The 7,741-nt window shown below is 41.3% G+C and overlaps 1 long non-coding RNA gene across 1 annotated transcript in view; it reads left to right on the forward strand.

Moving 5' to 3' along the window:
• Positions 1 to 6,403, forward strand: part of LOC134549552 (uncharacterized) — a 62,740-nt gene extending 56,337 nt beyond the window's left edge. Inside the window, exons 5-7 of the long non-coding RNA XR_010080129.1 lie at positions 4,182 to 4,344; positions 4,590 to 4,683; positions 6,359 to 6,403. This is a non-coding gene — a long non-coding RNA (uncharacterized LOC134549552). The remainder of the gene's footprint in view (positions 1 to 4,181; positions 4,345 to 4,589; positions 4,684 to 6,358) is intronic.
• Positions 6,404 to 7,741: the final 1,338 nt, after the last annotated feature.

A 7,741-nucleotide genomic window follows, 5' to 3' on the forward strand; every position in this document is an offset into this window, starting at 1 on the left:
TAATTCTGGGAGGCAGAGGGTCTAAGAACACATTTTGTCCCAGTTTCCTCCCGTACACACTGAGAAAATGAAGCATTTAGCCTGCTTTGCTGTGTTACAGGTGAGGTTCAGTCCTTCACACTACAAGTGTGTATCTCCAGCAAAGAGCAGATTAGTTTGCAACTAAAATCTATATATTCAGATTCAGACCACTCTGGAGAGAGAAGTATGAGGCTTTCTTTGGTTTATCCATCTGTTTTCCTGCTGGACTTGCCTTCAGCAGGCTTTTTTCATTAGTTTTAACATATTTTCTGTTGATAACATCGCTGGCACTTACAGTCCTGTCCTAAGAGGCTTTTAAAACTGCTCAGAGGAGCAGCAATCCAAAAGCTGAGTGCAAATCCCCTTTCAGCCTCTTGTACCTCTTAACCATGTACTTCTAGGGACTTTTCAGCCTCAGTAGATGGGGTGAGATGGAAATGAAGGATAAAACTTCATTTCCCTTACAGCATTATTGGAAGACTGGTGTACAGTCCTCCTCCAGCCAGTCCTCCTAATGTCCAAATCAGTAGCCAAGTTCCGAGAAGAAAAGTTTTGCCCTTCTTTGTGCTCTACAAATCTGATTAGAAATGGAGCTCAGACATCACCTGAAAGGCTGACGGTTTCTCATGCATCAGAGAAGTCTGATCTCACTCCTGCTGAAACTGCCAGGAAAGTTTCCATTAATTTCTCCCCCAACTAAATCAGAAACTGTTTTTACCAGGTACTTTGATACTTAAAACGTTGATGAATCTGGAGAGTGTTTTGAGACTTGGCATGACAGCAGAGGAAAACCACAATGGTAACAGAAAAACCCATGCCCTGACCCACCTTGGAACAATTGGTAAGCAGTGAGCAGTGATGGAAGCTTGAAAAGGCTCCTATTGGCAAAAGTAGGACTCAAAATGCTTTTCAATGCACCAGTAATGAAGAGCTGGTTTATAGACCACAAAATTTTAAGACTTATAAAAAGTGGGATTCTTGGCAAAATGCAGCAGGATTAAAGTTTGCTATTCCTTTCAGCCTATTCCCAATGGGACTGGTACTGCAACAGGATTAATGGCACAGATACCTTTATAATTCCATAGAGTTTCTCAAAATTAAATATTTTTAAGGGCCTAAATCAGTGCATTTAATCTCAAGGCTGAGACATATTCTTATAAAACTGAGCTCTCACCTGAGGGAACAAGCATCAGTGTTGTAACCCTGATGCCCACAGAACAAAACACATCACTGGACTCTGAGCAGGGAAAAACTTTTTAAGATTGTTTACTAAGACTCAAAGGTCAATAGTACCTAGCAGGAATCCACTACTCACTTCCCTTTAGAAATATCAGCTCCCATAGAACATGTACAGGATAATGTTATCAGAGGTGGTTTCTGGTGTGGTTTTGGTGATCATAACTTTGTACCTAAGGTTGTTCTGTAGCACACTAAACACCCTCACTAGAGAGGGAGGTATTTCTGGCAGTTGATATGCATGGCATCATCTCTAAGAGTAATGCAGGAGACAACACCCAAAGGGTATTTTAAACTATTTGTCTAGCCTTTGTTGTTTATTTTACATGTTCCTTCTGCATCTTGGTTAGCAAAAATGTGGAATGGAGAAATATTTCAGCAGGATACCATTTTAGAAAAATGGTATTAGTTCAGCCACTAGATCTGGTGTGTGATACTTCAGTGAAAGAACAGCAGTAAAATTTCCCTTTCAGTAAAGGACACCTGTGGTGGAAAATGAATCTCACCTATTTGAGCATTTCACTACTTTCACACGTCCAATTTCAAAGCCTTTACGTCTGCTCCTGGCAAGCTTCAAGTGAACCCTACTGAGTTATTGTAGGAGTTCCTTGACTGGAAATGGTTTCCAGGCTCTTTTTCCATGTTTCCAGTGTGGGTATTTGGACAGGGATATATTTGACTGACCATCTAATTATGAAACATTGTTGATACAGGTAAAGTTGAAGGAGGTGTGAGGCTGATAGGTACAGAGTAACACTACTGATAACCTGCTCAAATATTGTGTTTGTTTTACTTTGCCTTTGCTAGCTTGTGTGTTTGAGCATTGCAAAAGACTGAGCACGTGTGAGCAAACAATCTTCTCACTGCGAAGAGCCACTGTTTGTAAATGTTTGCATTCTGGTTTGCTAACACTGGAACCTATCCTGATCCTCTAGTTCACACCTTGCCCTTGCTGCTGGAGGCAGGCACTGAGTCCAGCCCGAAGCTGAGATTCTTGCACAAACTTCAGCAGCTGGAGCCTTGACAGTGATCAAATCTTGTGAAATTTCACAATAACTTGCAGGAACAGTGATTAACAGTTGTTCCTTTCTTTTATTGGGAATATTTTGTGACTGCTTTGAGCTATGAAGTTGTGCAATTTTTGGAAGTCGGTGTGGATTATGATTAGCATATTGTAGTTAACCAGGACCAGGAAATTAGCAACATCCTTGCTGTGGCCTTGCCACATCCACAGTGCCAGAGTGGAAGGAATGAAGTCACCTGAAGCTTTCACTCTGATGAAAAGCTGTGAAAATGAGCACAAGGCCTCCACACTTTCCTAGAAGCAAAAAGTCTGAGTGGCTGATTGCCAAGTGTGCCATGCCAAGAGTTGTTGGGATCCCTGACACATTCCAGAGGGAATATTAACAGGTCTGGGTAAAGTCTTCCAAGCTTCCAAGAGCTCTGTGAATATCTGCTGTTTAATGTATGTAGGGTTTGTGGTCCCCAGCTCTCCGGAAACCTCTCAAAACTCTGCAAATACCTTCTGAAACTCTCACACCCAGCCTGCTCTCCAAACATTCCTTCTCCTCTCTTTGAGCATATGTGGTCTCAGAACCCTGAAACCATCTGGAAGTATCAGCTATAGGCTTCCAATCATCACCTTGTAATGGGATTAGCACCCCATCAAGCCCGCAGATGCTGGGCATCTGCTGAAATAGCTGCAATACTTTGAAATAGAAAAGATCCTTAAAGGGGTGTGTGGAACCTGAACCAAAGCTCACCAAAGGCAGTGAATTCTGCTAATCCACGTGTCTCAGTGGGTTTGGGGTTAACCCATGGTCAATAATGATTTTGGATCCTCTGGCTTTTTATCCCATCTGAATATACTCCGAAGCAGCTTTTAAAGACCAGCTGAGATGTGTTCTGTCCCTTTACACTGTGTGAAAAGACTGAAGTAATATAAAGTGGCTACCAAAAGTCTGCTCCTGGACAGCACAAAGATATTCTGCAGAGAACCTCTGGAAGAGCCAGAATTCCTGTCCTTAGGAAGGCAAGACAGGGGTGTGTCAGTGCAGCCTGGCTCCAGCAGCACTGTAATAGGGTAGAGTTCAGAAAAGTTCTAACTTAGGTTTTGAGCTGTCTAAATTAGGCTGCAGACAGAAATCCAATTAACAAGATTCGGGATGTTTGAAAGCTTGCTTTGGTCTCCATCTTGGGTGCTCTGCTCCACCTCCCAGTGAGGAAATGTGCCCCTCGGTTTCTTGGCTCCTGGCAAGTTCAAATTTGCTCTGTAATTGTATCACAGTGACAAAATACTTCAGTCCTAACCTTAAAAATGAAGTTACAGCTGAAGACGTTCCCTTTACTCTTTTGTATGATCTACCTCAGCCATATCTATAACTGACAACAGTTGTAGATTCTTTGTCTGAGTTTGATAGCTTGATAACATTTTTATTGTTTTATAATGTTGTAGTGCTTTTTTGCCTTTATTCCACATTCCTTTTGGATGTCCTGTTAAGAAGGGTGGCTTATGTTCAACAATCAGTCCTTCTAGCAAATTATAAACTATTTGGGAAAATATCTAAACTAGTGGCACTTTTGACCAGGAGATGACAATGGCTCTGTCTTCCAAGAGGCATGAAAAGGTTTTCAGGCATTATTATTTGTCTGCTGAAAAGGATGCATGAATTCAAGTCCTTTGCTCGATCTGAAAAATACCAAATAAATATACAGATGTTTGTGGGCTTGTTTGCTTGCTGTTTTTTTTTTTTTTTGAAGCAACATGGAGTTTCTACTGAAAAAGAGATTGAGTCAGCATCTAAATTTCTGTGAGAAACAGCAGGCATGTGTTTTGTTGGTTTTGTCAGGTTTCTTTTTCTTTCTCAAATTCTCATTTTCATTTCACCTGTCAGGAGAGGAAATCTAATGATGCTTGCTTCCAGATCTGAACACCATCTGAGGACACTTGAATCTATGTGGTTTTTGTGGACCCATCAAGCCTTTAAAGTGAGGTTGAGAGCAGCAAAGGGCTGGAGTTGAAAATCACATTAGAAATTCTTCAAATGGGATGGCACTTGTCAGCTGACAGTAAAGGAATTTTAAGAGGTGAGCACCAGCTGCTGCACTAAAGGAAGAATGACAGAGTACATTTGACCTGGGAATTTTTTGGGGACTTTATTGCAGCAGAACAAAAGGAGAGCCTGAGAACACATGAAAACTCTTATGATCAGGGGAGGGGGAGAAAAAGGGACAAGAAGGCAGGAAATTACACGTGCCTTCAATTCTGCTTTATAAACTGGCCTGGTCCCAAATGAAAACAGAGATGCAAATTGTTCTGTCTTCTCTCTTAGACTACAAAGCTTACAAAAGGAAATTCACCTCAGTGTGCTCATATTGGGCCTGATTTGCTCATTCAGCTGTGTTTTCCTGGAACGGCTGAAGTTGGTAAGCACAGCTTGAGTGGTCACCTTCCCTGGATGTTTTATGCCAAGATGGGATAAATCTTTAAACAGCACCCAAGAGTTGCCCAGGGGATGAATTTTATCTTTTTCCACCTCCACCTCATATTCCCACACCAGTTTTTTGGCTAACACTCTTTCTCTGGATCAAAGCCAGCAGATGTGAGCCCCCAGCAGAGGAGGGTGATGGAGATGCCAGAAAAGAAAAGATTCCCATCCCTGCAGAGGCTTTCCTGGCTTGTGGCAAATATCACTAAACTGAGGGTGTTGGAATTTAGGATTGGGACTCTCCCTGAATGACAGAGAGATCTTTTGCAAAACTTGGATGGGATTTGTGGCATAAGTTAGCAATCATTTGAATCTGAGATTTTGGTCTGTTTTTCCCTGTGGTAGGAATGAAGAAAAGGGATTTGAATGAAGTGAGAAAGAACGCAGTGTTCACCCTCAAAATGTTCTGAAACAGAATACTTTCTACCTACTTGAAACTTCTTTAATTTTACATGATCTGAAAAATAAAAGTATTTTTCATCACTGTTTTTTCCCTGGTTTGGCAGTGAAAATTAGCTTCCCTTGCAGGAAGTCTGCTGCACTGGTCTTGTCAGCCAGGAAATGCAGCCTTGTAATTGGTAAATAAATAGTTCCTGTGCTCACTTCATGTTTAGGCCAGCCATTTGTTATAGTTATTACTGGCAGTTAATTTAATAATTTGGCAACTTGAATAAATATAAAGCTATACATCCAAAATGAAAACAAACAAACATATTAAAAGTACTAGAATAAGGAAAATTTGTAATGAAAGGTGGCTTTGAAATTAAAAAGTTGAAAAATGCTTAGAGATAGTGACATATGAACAGTTTAGGTAGAAAATATTTGAGTGAAGGATCTCCCCTGAGCTGTGATACCCATAATTTTTGCTGATATTCAAATTCAATGGTGTTATGTGTAGAATACTGACTTGAAAGATGATGAAGTAATCCTCTCAGTTTCAATTGATTTTAAAACAAGCCCTCCATGCCTGTGGATGTTTCCTAAAGTTCTTTTGTACACCTTATGTGGTAAAATGAACCATTTCAAGGGTGGCTGCACTGGGTTAAGGCAAATAGTTATAGAAATGTGAGAAGCTGTGAATAGGCTGCTGTTGTTTTAAGGAACTTAAACAAAATAGCAATTCTCATGCTGGGTAAGATGGCAATTATTTCTCTGCGATGAGAAATGTGAGGAAAAAATTGCAGGGTAAGTGAATACAGGAGATCAATAAAAGGATGCCATTAGCATCATTTAGGGATGGCTTTGTTTCAGAAAGAAAGGGTGGGTTTTTAAAGCCTATTAGGAATAGAAAAGCCACTTGTTTATTATTTCAGTGATTTATTTATAAGACAGACCAAATGTGTCTGGTAAACTGAAAAAATCTGTTTAACATGCAGTGCTTGCTGGAGTAATGTGAACCTTTGCTTTATTTATTTCTGTGGTGCAGCTCTTTTGTAACTCTTGACTTTTTTCCTGACAGTAACACATTATGAGGGGTGTACAGGCTACTAATTATATTGTACAAATACACATGCAACCCAAAACTTCACAGTGCTTCAAAGGAACTGCAGTTTATATTCTTTTGTTTGGTGTTTGTAGTTGTAGTGATCACGTTGTTATTTCTTTCATTCCAGGAAGAGCTGATTCCAAGCCTGAGGAAGCTGTTGAGTGAAGTGGTGGTGAGTTTGGATATCATTAAAAAATGAAAGTATTAAAGAGAAATGGTTGTGTTAGATTCAGTCAAATCATCCTGTTTCTCAGGTTACAACACCTTAAGATAGGTAAGTCTGTCTCCTGTGAATATCAGAGATGAAATTGTCAAATTATTCAGGTACTTGTTTGGATGAAATGGTGCAAAAAGCTGAAAAATATCCTGATATACAGGGAATTGGTTGAGGCTAGAAAGACAAGGGTAGCTAGTGAAGTGTGAAGATGGGGCTGAGGTTCTGAAATATAAGGAGAAATCCCACTTAATGAGGCCTGAAATAAGATGAACTAGGAGGGAGAGAAGAAAAATTTGTCTGTGCCTGCTGAGTCAGGTTCCCACTAGAAAGCCAAAATACATTATTAGTGATTTCAGTGTGAAATGGAAGGAACATACAGTATCAGCAAAGAACTGGAGGAAGGGCATGCTCATTTAGTGTTTAAAAAATGTGTTTTCAGACAGTCATAACTGGATGTGCAGCTGGGGGGCAGAGACCAAGGACGTAACAATGTAAAGCTGATTCTGACCCTTGTTCTCACTCCACTTGGGTGGTAGCAGATGCCTGGGATCACACACCAGAGCTCAGCTGTGCTGCTCCACAGGGGCAGCCAATTTGCTGCCAAAGAGGGTTTAAACCAGACAGGTTGCCACCTCTCCATGCCACACTGGAGATTCCCCAGGGTTCTCCATCACCCTCTGAGACCCAGACCAGGAGCAGAGGACAAAACTGGGGAGAGCAGAGAGAAGTGTTTTGTGGCAAACACACACATGTGTGTGAGGAGCAGCAGGAGCTAAGCTATCATATGAAATAAGTCTGTCCCACTTTCTTTGGCTATTTCAATCTGCCACTCATCCTCTGACTGATGATTTTAAGCAGGTCAGTTAGACTGGTGCCTCTTTTGCCTGTGATTTTTCCCTCCCCAGTCTATCCTCTTTGCAGGCTTGTGCTTTTCCTTTCCTGCACTACCACCTATGCCTTGCACTGAAGTGGTTCTCCCATTTGTTTCTGCCCATGAGGGAGAGTGAGAGGGACGAATATGTCACAGATACTTTACGAATAATAGAGTGTTCCCAAACTAAAATAATCAAGGGCTGACACACTGACCTTTTCCACAGCTCTGTCTGGCAGTAACATGCTTTGAAGGGCATTCCAGTGAGACTAATGAAATGGCAGCCCCACTGCAAGCAGCTACTCTGCCTTTTTTTGATGCCAGTGGTTCTCTGCCTTAGCGTGACTCCCTTTTCTATGCCGCAGCCAGCTCTCAGTTGATGGAGAAATCTCTTCTTTCTCTTGCCCCCATGGCTGGAGCTG

This window comes from Prinia subflava, chromosome 4 (genome assembly GCF_021018805.1).
Source record: "Prinia subflava isolate CZ2003 ecotype Zambia chromosome 4, Cam_Psub_1.2, whole genome shotgun sequence".
Taxonomy (NCBI): Eukaryota; Metazoa; Chordata; class Aves; order Passeriformes; family Cisticolidae; genus Prinia; species Prinia subflava.